The following is an 11,903-nucleotide window of genomic DNA, read 5'->3' on the forward strand; positions in this document are numbered from 1 at the left end:
TTAGGAAATCTTCCCTCTCCCGAGGCGTGATGAATATTAAATTCTACTTAATTCTCACTTTTCTGGGCCCTGATTTTTTTTTTTTTTAATATACTTAACGCTAATCCAAAGGGAATTCATCTCCTGAGCGGGTCTAGATGGGGCTGAGCCTGCTGCCATCAACCTTCACAGAGAAGGGGTCTCCTCTCGGCTCCCAAGGCCCCGCAGCACCCTCCCAGGGTCCGCTGCCTTGCCAGCCCCCCGGAGCCTGGCCTCTGCCAACGCTGTGCCCTCCCGGCCCACATCCGCCTGACCAATGGCTGAAATGAGTCCATGGCTGGAAATTTACTTCCAGAGGACAAATGAGCTTGAAATGCTCAAAAGTGAGTCCAAGAGAAAAATGACCTCAAAAGTGGGACAAATTGCTGCTAGTGAGACACGTTTGGTGAACAACATCTTCCAGCAACTCCGTCCTGCGCTCCTGCCTCTGGGCCGGCTCCTGGCCACCCAAGCCACTCCCCTCCCCCAAGGACTCCCATCCCCTTCCCCAGGGCTGCTCCCCCAGGGCTCCCTTCAGGACCTCCCTTTAAGGCTCACAACCCTCCTGGGAGAGGAGGCAGCACCGCCCACACTGCAGATGACAAACCGAGGCCCCAGGGTGCCGCAGGCTCCATGGCCACCCAGGGAAGGAGAGGAGGATGCGACCATGGCCCAGGTGGTGGGGTCTGGAGCTCTGCCAACCTGTGATGCCCCCACCACTGTCCTGCCCTCCGTGGGCCTGAGGAGTGAGGGAGGAGGAGGCAGCTGTGCCGGGCGTGCCCTGGGCCGGGGGTGTGGCATCACAGCCACCACCATCTTGGGGCACAGGGAACCCGGAGCTTGAGCAGGCCCCAGGACACCCCGTCTGTTGCCCCCTCCTGCAAGCCCAGGACCAGTGGCTGATCCTCCACGGCCCCCCACCCAGCCCTGCGGAGTTTCTGCTCAGAGCGCCGTGGCTCACGGCTCGGCCGCCTGAGACCTGCACTCACACTGCTCAGTTCCGTTCCTCCCGGAGAAGCCCACGTGGGAATCACGGCCAAAGGGAAGAGAAACTGTTCTTCAACAGGAGCAAGAAAGACTCGCTCAGGCTGGAGCGACAGCTTGACTGAAAGAGAGATTCAGGTCAGTCCAGAGGGTCCCCCACCCCAAATGTGAGGCGGCTGAGCCCAGGACAAAGCCAGTGCCATACTGCCGGCTCACTCCTGGGAGGGGAGCAGGAAAGGAGGGGGGCGGGTAAAGAGCCACTGATGCCTGGAGCCCCCCACGGGGGACACGCAGGACCAAGAAATGTGGCAGAAGCCTCCTGATCCACCCCCCAACACACAGGACAAGGGACAGACCTCAGACTCAGTTCACCAGGTCAGGGACTCCTCCAGCAGGCAGGGCAGAGGGAGGAAGCAGCAGCACCCGTCAGGGCATCGTCCAGTCTGACCTTGAGGACAGGGTCACACTGGGCAGTGCCACCGCCATTGTGCAAATGGCAAGGCAGGGGCAGAGGAGGTGACAGACTCAGAGCAGGGGGTTGCGGGCTGAGCCTGATGGTCTCCAGCGAGCAGGTGGGCAGTAAGTGGGCGCTGAGACCCGGTTCCGGTTTCTGGAACGAGGCCCTGGCATGGAGACATTCTGGAAAGGACCATAAATCGCCAGGTGCTGACGGATGCAGGCAGGGCGGGGGGACACCTCGCAGGGGCATTCGGATGCCGGCATGTTTATGGGCTTCCGAGATGCTCACCAGGTGGAGAGGGAATGCTCGGCTTATTAATTTCCTAGTTAATCATGCGGGACGTTTGGTAATTAGAGCACTCTCGTCCCTGATCACGCTGGCCAGCCCCAGACTGGGCCATAAGTCACTCCCAGTGGTGGGAACAGGTGCCAGGAGCCACAGCCCCCGGACCTGACAACGGGAGGCACTGCTGAGGGGCCATCTCCGACCCCCACCATCTAGAGCCTCAGGCATATTGTGCGGGATCCCTGGCTCATCTGAACCTGGAATCAACCAAGTCTCCACCCCCGTGAGTGAACACGTGTGCCTTTTGTCTCAGCACATGGGTCGTCCTGTGCAGCCAGCAGCCTGGACCGCTCCTGCCAGCGTCAAGGTTGCCGCGTCCCCAGTCACCATGCAGGGTCCCGTGGTGGGGCGGTGGCAGGGGACGTGGGCAGGAGGACACTTCTGGGACTGCGTCTGGTGCTGAGGTCAGGAGAGCAGGAGGCTGGCTTGAGAGGGGAACTCCAGCGCTTGAGCTGTGACCAAGGGAAGGCAGCAGTGTGTGCAGGGACCAGGGGCAGAGGCCAGCGCATGCAAAGGCCTGGGGGCAGAGAAGAGCTTGGGGAGGACTCTCTGATCGGGTCTGGGTGGCATGAGGGCCTACGGGGGACACCACCGCTAAGACATCACCCAAAATGGCCAGTTCTCTCTGCTGCTGCTGCAGCCTCATCTCATTCCCCTGGGCCTCGTCCCCCTGGCCTCCCCAGCACTTCTTACAGGACAGCCAGGAGTCCATCAGATCGTGACTCCCGCCAGTGCAAATCCCCGCCAGGGCTCCCGTGTGCTTCGTGGGCTGCCCACACTCTCCAGGCCTGTGGCCACAGCCAGTCTCCACAGATTCCCCTGCAGCCCCCGCTAGGCCATGCTGGCCGCCCACAGATGTGTCCTGATGCCCCGGGACCATGGCCTCTGCCAGGTGGCATCCTCGCCCCTCCTCTCTGCCAGTCACGGTCATGCTTCAGAGCGTCACTGAGGACCCTCCCCAGGGCAGCACCCCCGACCCTGTGGAACCAGGCCGGAGCACTCAGCACCACGTGCCAGTTCTTCCCATGACGCGTCCCAGGTGCAGTCTTCCATCTGATCCTGTGACTGTTGGAAGCACATCCATCTCCACACCCCCGAGGCCGGGGGCCTCTCAAGGGAAGAGTCGCCTTTCCTCGTGATGTCCCTGGAACTTCTAGAGCCTGACATAGCATTGGCTGTGTGGTAAGCACACCCCTGTTCACAAACTTGGGAAAGCAGGTTCTCTGTGAATGAATGATATTATTAAGCAAGCTAGAGAAGATTGATTCGGGGTACAATTTAGGGTAGAAAAGGATGGATGGATGAACACCGACACGCACAGAGGCTCTCCTGGAGGGAGATGCTAGGGTCTTTCCAATCTTTTCCTGTGCTTTCCTGTATTTCTGACATCTGAAAAGAAAATATCTATGATCAGAAACCCACAGCAAAGAGTGAGAGGAGAAAGGAGCTGCCTGAAGTAACATGGGGACACGGGGCGTGTGTGGGACTAAAGGCAGAGGGGCGGAGCTCTGTGCTCCAGGGAATAAACTGTCCCCACGGGGCGCCGGCCTGGAGCTCCAGTCCCACTGCACGTGCAGACGCGGCTGGACAATCACGTGAGTAGGTGGCGGGCAGTGGGAGCAGGGTTCTCCCTGTTGGAGAAGGGGAGGGGGCTGGGGTGTTCCCCGTGGGGATGGATTGGCACTGGAGACACCAGGATAAGCACCCGTCTAGCTGAATAGAGATACAGGTGGGCACACACAGAAACATCCACACATGCGTGTGCACCGGGTTGGTGACACACACACGTGTCCTTGCTCTGTCGGCTGAGAGCCTGGAGCAGTGACACCCCGTAGCAGCAGGCACCCCCAGCACCAGATGTTGGCTTCTAACCCCGTTCTCCAGGCGGGACTCCTTGGAGGAACAGCTGACTCTGGGATGGAGCAGGGCACACACGCGATGATCCCGGGGCACTTGCTGGGTCAGAAAGAGAGGATCTATTCAACCAAGAGCATCACCAGGGAGCATGTCAAGGTCGACAGGAAGAGCTCCTGGTGGCTGCGGCTGGAACAACTCCAGCAACAGAAATATTGTGGCCAGGGATTATACTCCAAAGAATGAACTAGTTACCCTTGAGCTCATACTGACATAAATACATGATTGGATAAATAAATAAATAAATCTGGACAAACCTCCCACGCCAAAAAATCCTAAATAATGTTTGCAGATACTCTGCCCTCATGGAGGGAGCAGGACCTCCCCTCCCTCTCTCCAGACACGGGCCCTGCACAGTGGCTCCCTTCCAAGGCAAACAGGACAGAGAGGAGGTGGCAGTGACCTTCACTGGAGAGCCTGACAAACACTGCCTTCGCCTGTGACCAAGGTCAACACCCACAGTCAAAAACAGTGTTGACAGCCTGTGCTCGCGATATAATGTAGTGAGAATGGCATTGTTTGTGTTCTTCCTTCTCAAAACACATCACCCCTGTCTAATCATGAGAAAAACATCAGAGAAATTCTACAAAATATCTGACTCCCTCGAAACTGTCAAGGTCATCCAAAACAAAGAAATTCTGAGAACGTGCCACGGCCAAGAGGGGCCTCAGCGTGGAGCAGGAAACTGAGATTTGAACAAAGACAGAGTTCATTTAATAACAATCTATCAATACTGATTTGTTAGCTGTAGCAAATGCACCACAGTCATGTAAGATGTTATTAATAGCAGGAAACGGGTGTGGGTATATGGGAACTCTCTGTACCATCTCTGAATTTTTTCTATAAATCTAAAACTATCCCACAATGTAAAGTTTATTTTTAAAATCACAGTGAGTTGTATCAACAAAAACAAATCAGAAAAGAACTGGCATCGTTCTAAGAGAAAGAAGAGCAAGATTTGGGGACAGACAGAGACACAGAGGAGAGTCCACGTGATGATGGAGTCAGACAGTGATGGAGCTGCCAACATTGCAGGGCCCCAGAAGCCAGAGGATTCAGGAAGGACCCTTCCCCAGAGGCCTTAGGGGCAGTGCGGCCCTGCCCACAACTTTTGGACTTCTAGCCTCCAGGACTGTAAGAGAATCCACTCCTGTTGCTTTAAGCCACCTGTCTGTGGTGATTTGTTGCAGCAGTCCTTCGAGACGCATGCCATGTCCTACCATTTCATTCCTCATTTCACACTCGGAGGAATCAGAAAAGGGGATGCAACTATATTCCTCATTCATGGCTGAAGTGCCTGCAGCTCAGAGAGGTTAAGACATGAGCCCAAGAGTGTTCAGCTCACTTCCTCATCCCACTGGCCTGGGGCAGCAGTGTCTGGTCTAAATTCACTATCAGGGAGGTCATGGCACTGTGGCCAGGCAAGGCAGGGCTAAGACCCAGCATGCGGGGTGCAAACCCAGCTCAGCCCATGGCTCAACCAGTCTGGGCCGCTGTAACAAAATACTGTACACTGAGGCCTCAGGCGTCAAGGACTTAACTCCACACGGTTGTGAAGCTTGGGGGCTGAGAGGGAGATGCCAGCAGGGTCAGGTCTGGTGAGGACTCGCTCACTGGCTTTCAGACTTCTTGCCGTAGTCTCAGATCATGTGTCTCTTCCTCTTTTCATAAGGACACTAATTCCATACTGGGGCCCTACCCTCGTGACCCCATCTAACCTTAAATGTTTCCCAAAGGAAATGCCTGCCTCCAAACACCATCACACTGGGGATGAGGGCTGCTTGACTGGGGGACACAAACATTCACCTTCCTATGGGCTGTGAGGCTTCAGGCCAGTCTCTCTGCCTCTCTGGATCTCGAGTCTCCCCATCTGTGAATCAGTTCCAGCAGCATTGCCTGCTTTGTGGAGATGTTAAACGGTCAATACACGCTAATTACTTGGCAGAGCACCCGTGAAGATCTGTGTTCACCTTCCACTGGTCACCCTGACCACAGCCCCAGGCTCAGTGCCACAAATACCACACGAGTGGGACACCCCCAGCCCTTCTCACGCCTCTCCCTGAGGGTCCCCCTTGCTCCTTTCTGAAGCCCAGGCATAGGGTCTGCAGGGCTGTTGACACACCTCCCTGCTGTAGAAACTGCCCCCAAGAACGTGGGTGACTCATCTTCAGGGCACAGTTCACTCCAGCACCCCACTCTGCTGGGGCCAGGTCTCCACCTCCATCCCCCGCCGGCCCAGGCCTGGCACTCACCCGCTTCTTCCTGCCGACACTGCTCACAGCCAGCCAGGACTCATCCTTGGCCACGTCCATTCAGCCAATCGAGAAGCTCTCCCTTAGTGGTGACATGTCACTCATGGGCTAGACCATTTCAAGCCCCAGGAAAGGCAACACCCCTTCTCCATGCACCTCCTCCCCATGTGGCTAGAGCCCCAGCTGTGTGACCTTGGCACACCGCTTACCCCCTCTGACCCACATCTTTACTGTGAAATGTGAGTGATGACCATGACATCACAGAGCGGCTGCTTGGGTTCCATGAGAGTATCCATGTGAATGCCTCCAACTCAGCGCCTTGCCTAAGAGGTGCTTGAGAAGTGTCATAAATGGATCTTTCCCTCCTTTATGGTGAGTCAAGGGGACATTCTGCAGACAGGCCCCTGCCTTCATCATGGGGCACAGAAGAATCACTGAAAAACATAAAAATCACATTTTTACTGTTATTAAAGTAATAAGCATTGACTGCAAAAATCATAAAATTTTTTTAAAAAAGCTAAGACAATACCTAAAGGAATGATGAAGTGAAAGAAAATTACTGGCAATCTCATCTTTTGGAGCCATTAAAATGTTGGTAAATAGGTTTTTAAGCTTCATGTTCTACATTATTCTTAGAGCTGGAGAGCAGGAGTGATGGGGAGAGAGAGAGAGGATTGCGAGAAGTGGCCCCATTTGGGACACACTGCCTGTGCTCTGTGATCACGTGCAGTACCTCCCGCCATGGACAGCTTTCCACATCAATAAACTCAAGTCCACATCATCTCCGAGCCGCCCGGGAGCCCACGCCACGGACCGGCCATTGTCTCTCTCACCTCCCTCTGCCGCTGCCCCTTCGGTTCATCTCCAGTCCCGCCCTGAACACTGGCTGGTCATTCACAAAGCCCACTGCAAGAGCATCATCACACTCACACCCACAGGCTCACACCCAGTGATTTCATCCACAAAGCCCACTGCAAGAGCATCATCGCACTCACACCCACAGGCTCACACCCAGTGCTTTTGTCATAATCCACCCCTGGGAGGGAATCGCTGGGTCAAAGGGTGTGAGCACTTTAAATCTTCCACGACACAGCCCAAAAAGGCCTTCCAGGAGCCACATGTCAGATGGCATCCCTGCCCTCAGAGTGTGGGATGCCTGGTCCCCATACCTTTCCAGCCCCAGCACCAGCTTCAAGTAGGAGAGGGCAGGGGTGCCATCTGACATGAGGTTTCTGGACCTCAAGGAGCCACTTATCCTCTCCAAATACTCAGGTATGTATTTGTGGGTGCACTTATGCCTGTATGCACATGTGTGTGCACACATGTCCCGTGGGCCCGTGTATGTGTATGAGCGTGTGCACAAGCATGAGTGAGCATTGTCTGCTTTCCCCTGAGACTGTGAACTTCAGGACAGTTATAATTCAGCATTGCTTTTCTTGGCCTCCCCTCCCCCACTTTATTCCCTCAGAAATGAGCTCCAAGTATTTATTAAATAAACCCCGAAATAAAAATGGACAAAGATGTGATTCGGTCAATTTCCCAAGAAGAAACTAAAAACAGCTTAAAGACACTCAGCTGCTACTGCTGCTAAGTCACTTCAGTCGTGTCCGACTCTGTGCGACCCCATAGACGGCAGCCCACCAGGCTCCCCCGTCCCTGGGACTCTCCAGGCAAGAACACTGGAGTGGGTTGCCATTTCCTTCTCCAATACATGAAAGTGAAAAGTGAAAGTCAAGTCTCTCAGTCGTATCTGACTCTTAGCAACCCCATGGACTGCAGCCTACCAGGCTTCTCCATCCATAGGATTTTCCAGGCAAAAGTACTGGAGTGGGGTGCCATTGCCTTCTCTGAAAGACACTCAGACTCTGCTCCAATTCTACGTTTAATCAGCCACAGGATGTCTTTAAGGCTTCCTCTTTCCGTGTTAGAGAAAGGATTGGGAGCGAGGGAAGCCAGACCCCGGCTCCCCACCTGTAGACCACAGCCGCCATGGCCCCTGAGTGTCTGTCTCACGGGAAGCTCATCTGGGCTAATGGCTGAGAAAGGATTCTGCGAGGGGACATGCGGGACAAGTCAGCTGCTTTGTTTTCTCTTTCTGCAACCGTGGATGCTGAACTGTGAAGGCCTCCTTAGGACATCCGCTGTTGACAAGAGGGGAGAGTGAGGACGCATGTCACCAAGATGAAGGATCCAGTGCAAAGCTGCCTGTGGAGCTGCGGTCCTCGGGAATCTCGTGATGAAACATTCATGGGCCCCTCTGCCGGCCTCTTCCGAGCATTCTGCTCCAGGAGCTGCCGGTGTGGCGGGCTGTATAACAGTGGCCCTGACCGCAGGCACTAGAGTCTGACGTTACAAACAAGGATAAGGGGTACTCGCACCTGCCCTTTGTAAGAGGCCCCAAGATGGGCAACCTTGTGCAGCCCAGGCGTCGGCGAAGGTGCCTCAGGACCCAGAGAGGGGTGACTGCAAGTGGCAGTCCCCACTGCAGGCCAGGTGCTGCTCCGAGCACGTCACACGTGCTGGTCATCTGGCCCTCATGATGGCCCCCAACGTGGTCACTACTATTCTTACTTTGGAAGGGGAGAAAGTGAGGCCCAGGTGTGAAGTCCATCACCCTATTATCACAAACCATCGGCCGGAACTTGAGTCCGTGTCCATCTGCGCTGCGGGGGCACATGTTCTTTCTCCATCTGGTCCAGTGGGGCTGCTGGTCATGCGACCCCTTCCCTCATTACAAGGACCCAGGAAGGACTGCTAGTGGCCCCAGCCCTGGCACAGTGGGCAAGTCACATGGCCCAACCAGAGGCGATGAGACGTCTTCACTGAGATGTCTCTCGTGGACACATAGGAGAGGGGCTCCCTTCCTTCCAGCATGGACGTGGGCTGAGGACCCATCTCCTGACCAGGCAGTGCCAGTGCTCCTCAGACAGCGTGTCTGTGCCATGGAAGTGTTAGTCACTCAGTCATGTCCACCTCTTTGTGACCCCATAGAATGTAGCCCGCCAGGCTCCTCTGTCCATGGGATTCTCTGGCAAGAACACTGGAGAGGATTGCCATTTCCTTCTCCACGGGATCTTCCCAACTCAGGGATCGAACCCAGGTCTCCTGCATTGTCGGTAGATTCTCTACCATCTGAGTCACCTGGCCAATCCCTTTCCACATATGGGGAGAGGGAATTCTGATATTCATGACATCCTGAAAATGTGGAGCATTTACTGTGGTGAAATAAATGGAAGAAAAGGAGCTGCAGGAAGGAGACCAGCTCCCAGCGCACATGGCTGCACAGTGTCCAGGGAAGTAAAGGAGCGATCGTGTGCACAGACAGCCACAGGGGCAGGGATGCAGGACAGGGTGGGTGGGGGATCTGGCCAGGCTTCCTTGGAGCAGCTGGGTCCTCACCTTCTCACCATGCATGAGGGTGTGCGGTCAGGGGCCAGGACCACACAGAGGCCACAGAGCATGGCCCAACCGTGGGGAGCTTACAAAGGGGATAAAGCCGTTACTCTCCAGCCCACTCAGGGCCTCGATTATAAGCTCTGTGGGCCAAGCCTTTGGCATCTGACAGATCAGAATTTGAATCCTGGCTCTACCACTAGCTAGCTGTGTGAGGTCAGGAAAGTTAGTTAACCTCTCTGAGTTTGACTTTTTTCATCTGAAAAATGTAAGATAATATCTCCTCCCTCTTAAGGTTGTGGCGATAAAGAAAAGAATTATATAAGTACTCAAAAAATGCTTGCTGTTATCATTGCTATTTTACTGTTGTATTGGGGGTGGTGATGACAGTAATGATTGTGGTGATGATGATGGTGGTAGTGATGATGGTGATGATGATGGTGGTGATGGTGGTGAAGGTGGTGATGGTGGTGATGATGGTGGTGGTGATTGTGGTGATGATGGTGATGGTGGTGATGGTGGTGGTGGTGATGATGGTGGTGATGGTGATGATGGTGAGGGTGGTGATGGTGGTGGTGATGCTGGTGGTGATGGTGGTGAAGGTGGTGATGATGGTGGTGGTGATGGTGAAGGTGGTGGTGGTGGTGATGTTGAAGGTGGTGATGGTGATGATGGTGATGGTGGTGATGGTGGTGATGGTGGTGGTGATGATGATTTTGGTGATATTGGTGATGGTGACAATGGTGGTGATTGTGATGTTGGTGATGGTGATGGTGACAATGGTGGTGATGGTGATGTTGGTGATGGTGATGATGGTGGTGGTGATGGTGGTGGTGATGGTGGTCATGATGTTGATGGTGGTCATGGTGGTAGTAGTGATGATGGTGATGATGATGGTGGTGATGGTGATGATTGTGATAATGATGATGGTGATGGTGATGATGGTAGTGATGATGATGGTGATGATGGTGATGGTGGTGATAATGGTGATGATGACAGTGCTGGTGATCATGGTAGTGCTGGTGATGGTGATGATGGTGGTGTTGATAATGGTGGTGATGGTGATAATGGCGGTGATGATGGTAGTGGTGGTGATGGTGATGATGATGGTGATGGTAATGATGGCTATGATAGTGTTGATGGTGGTGATGATGATGGTTATGATGGTGATGGTGGTGATGGTGATGGTTATGATGGTGATGATGGTGGTGGTGATGGTGATGATGGTGGTGATGATGGTTATCATGGTGATGATGATGATGGTGGTGGTGATGGTGATGATGGTGGTGATGATGGTGATGATGGTGGTGATGATGGTGGTGATGGTGATGATGGTGATAATGATGACAGTGATGGTGATGATTGTGATGATGATGATGGTGATGGTGATGATGGTAGTGATGATGATGGTGATGATGGTGATGGTGGTGATAATGGTGATGATGACAGTGCTGGTGATCATGGTAGTGCTGGTGATGGTGATGATGGTGGTGTTGATAATGGTGGTGATGGTGATGATGGTAGTGGTGGTGATGGTGATGATGGTGGTGATGATGATGGTGATGGTAATGATGGTTATGATGGTGTTGATGGTGGTGATGATGATGGTTATGATGGTGATGGTGGTGACAGTGATGGTGGTGATGGTGATGGTTATGATGGTGATGATGGTCGTGGTGATGGTGATGATGATGGTGGTGATAATGTTTATCATGGTGATGATGATGATGGTGGTGGTGATGGTGATGATGGTGGTGATGGTGGTGATGATGGTGGTGATGGTGGTGATGGTGATAATGATGACAGTGATGGTGATGATTGTGATGATGGTGATGATGGTGATGGTGATGACGGTAGTGGTGATAATGGTGATGATTGTGATGATGATGATGATGGTGATGGTGATGACGGTAGTGGTGACAATGGTGGTGATGGTGATGATGGTGGTGATGATAATGGTGGTGATGGTGATGATGGTGGTGATGGTGATGGTAGTGATGGTGGTGATGGTGGTGGTGGTGATGGTTATGATGGTGATGGTGATGAGGACCACATTGATGGATGATACTGTTAGTGTTGATGATGATGATGGTGTTGATAATGATGAAAATCCTCTACAATCTCTGAGGCATGGAGCCCGGTTTTGAAGTTAGGAAGCAGTGAGTCTCTCTCATCATTCTACTCTTGGGTACCATCCCTGAGATCATACTGTTCCCTCTTCTCATGACTCTATAGCTTTTATGTATGAGAGAGAGCTGTCCAGGAGGCTCCTAAAGATGAGTGATTTGAGTTGGGCTGGGAAGCATTCAATCAAATTCCATATCACTGCAGTAAGCTTAAGGTGCACCAGGAAAATGGTAGTCAGGACCTGTGCTCCCATTAAAGGCCTCTGAGCCTAGAATAGGGGAGGGTCTGCAGGAGCCACCTGGCCCTACAATCCTAGGCTAACCTCCTCCCCTGAGGAGACTGGGCCTGCTACTGACACCATGACCCCCAGAGGCAGGCACAGAAGAGAAACCCAGCTAAGGTCATAGATG

General features: G+C 53.5%; 2 long non-coding RNA genes across 5 annotated transcripts; one reads left to right on the top strand and one right to left on the bottom strand.

The window, feature by feature from the left end:
• The first annotated feature begins 486 nt into the window (after positions 1-486).
• LOC112449593 (uncharacterized) lies at positions 487-3,781 on the top strand. Of its 3 annotated transcripts, XR_009490423.1 has the most exons (4): positions 487-1,140; positions 1,888-2,989; positions 3,222-3,402; positions 3,692-3,781. It is a non-coding gene; the product is annotated as an uncharacterized lncRNA (long non-coding RNA). The 3 variants fall into 3 exon arrangements; XR_003038185.2 differs by having other exon boundaries at positions 1,964-3,402; XR_009490422.1 differs by lacking the exon at positions 3,222-3,402 and having other exon boundaries at positions 488-1,140; positions 3,692-3,779.
• Positions 3,027-6,581, bottom strand: LOC112449592 (uncharacterized). 2 transcript variants are annotated; one of them, XR_003038184.2, is made up of 4 exons: positions 5,974-6,581; positions 5,528-5,620; positions 3,680-3,763; positions 3,027-3,196 (listed from the first exon to the last, which is right to left on the bottom strand). It is a non-coding gene; the product is annotated as an uncharacterized lncRNA (long non-coding RNA). The 2 variants fall into 2 exon arrangements; XR_003038183.2 differs by lacking the exon at positions 3,680-3,763 and having other exon boundaries at positions 5,974-6,402.
• Positions 6,582-11,903: the final 5,322 nt, after the last annotated feature.

Source organism: Bos taurus, chromosome 14 (genome assembly GCF_002263795.3).
Source record: "Bos taurus isolate L1 Dominette 01449 registration number 42190680 breed Hereford chromosome 14, ARS-UCD2.0, whole genome shotgun sequence".
In the NCBI taxonomy this organism is placed as follows: domain Eukaryota; kingdom Metazoa; phylum Chordata; class Mammalia; order Artiodactyla; family Bovidae; genus Bos; species Bos taurus.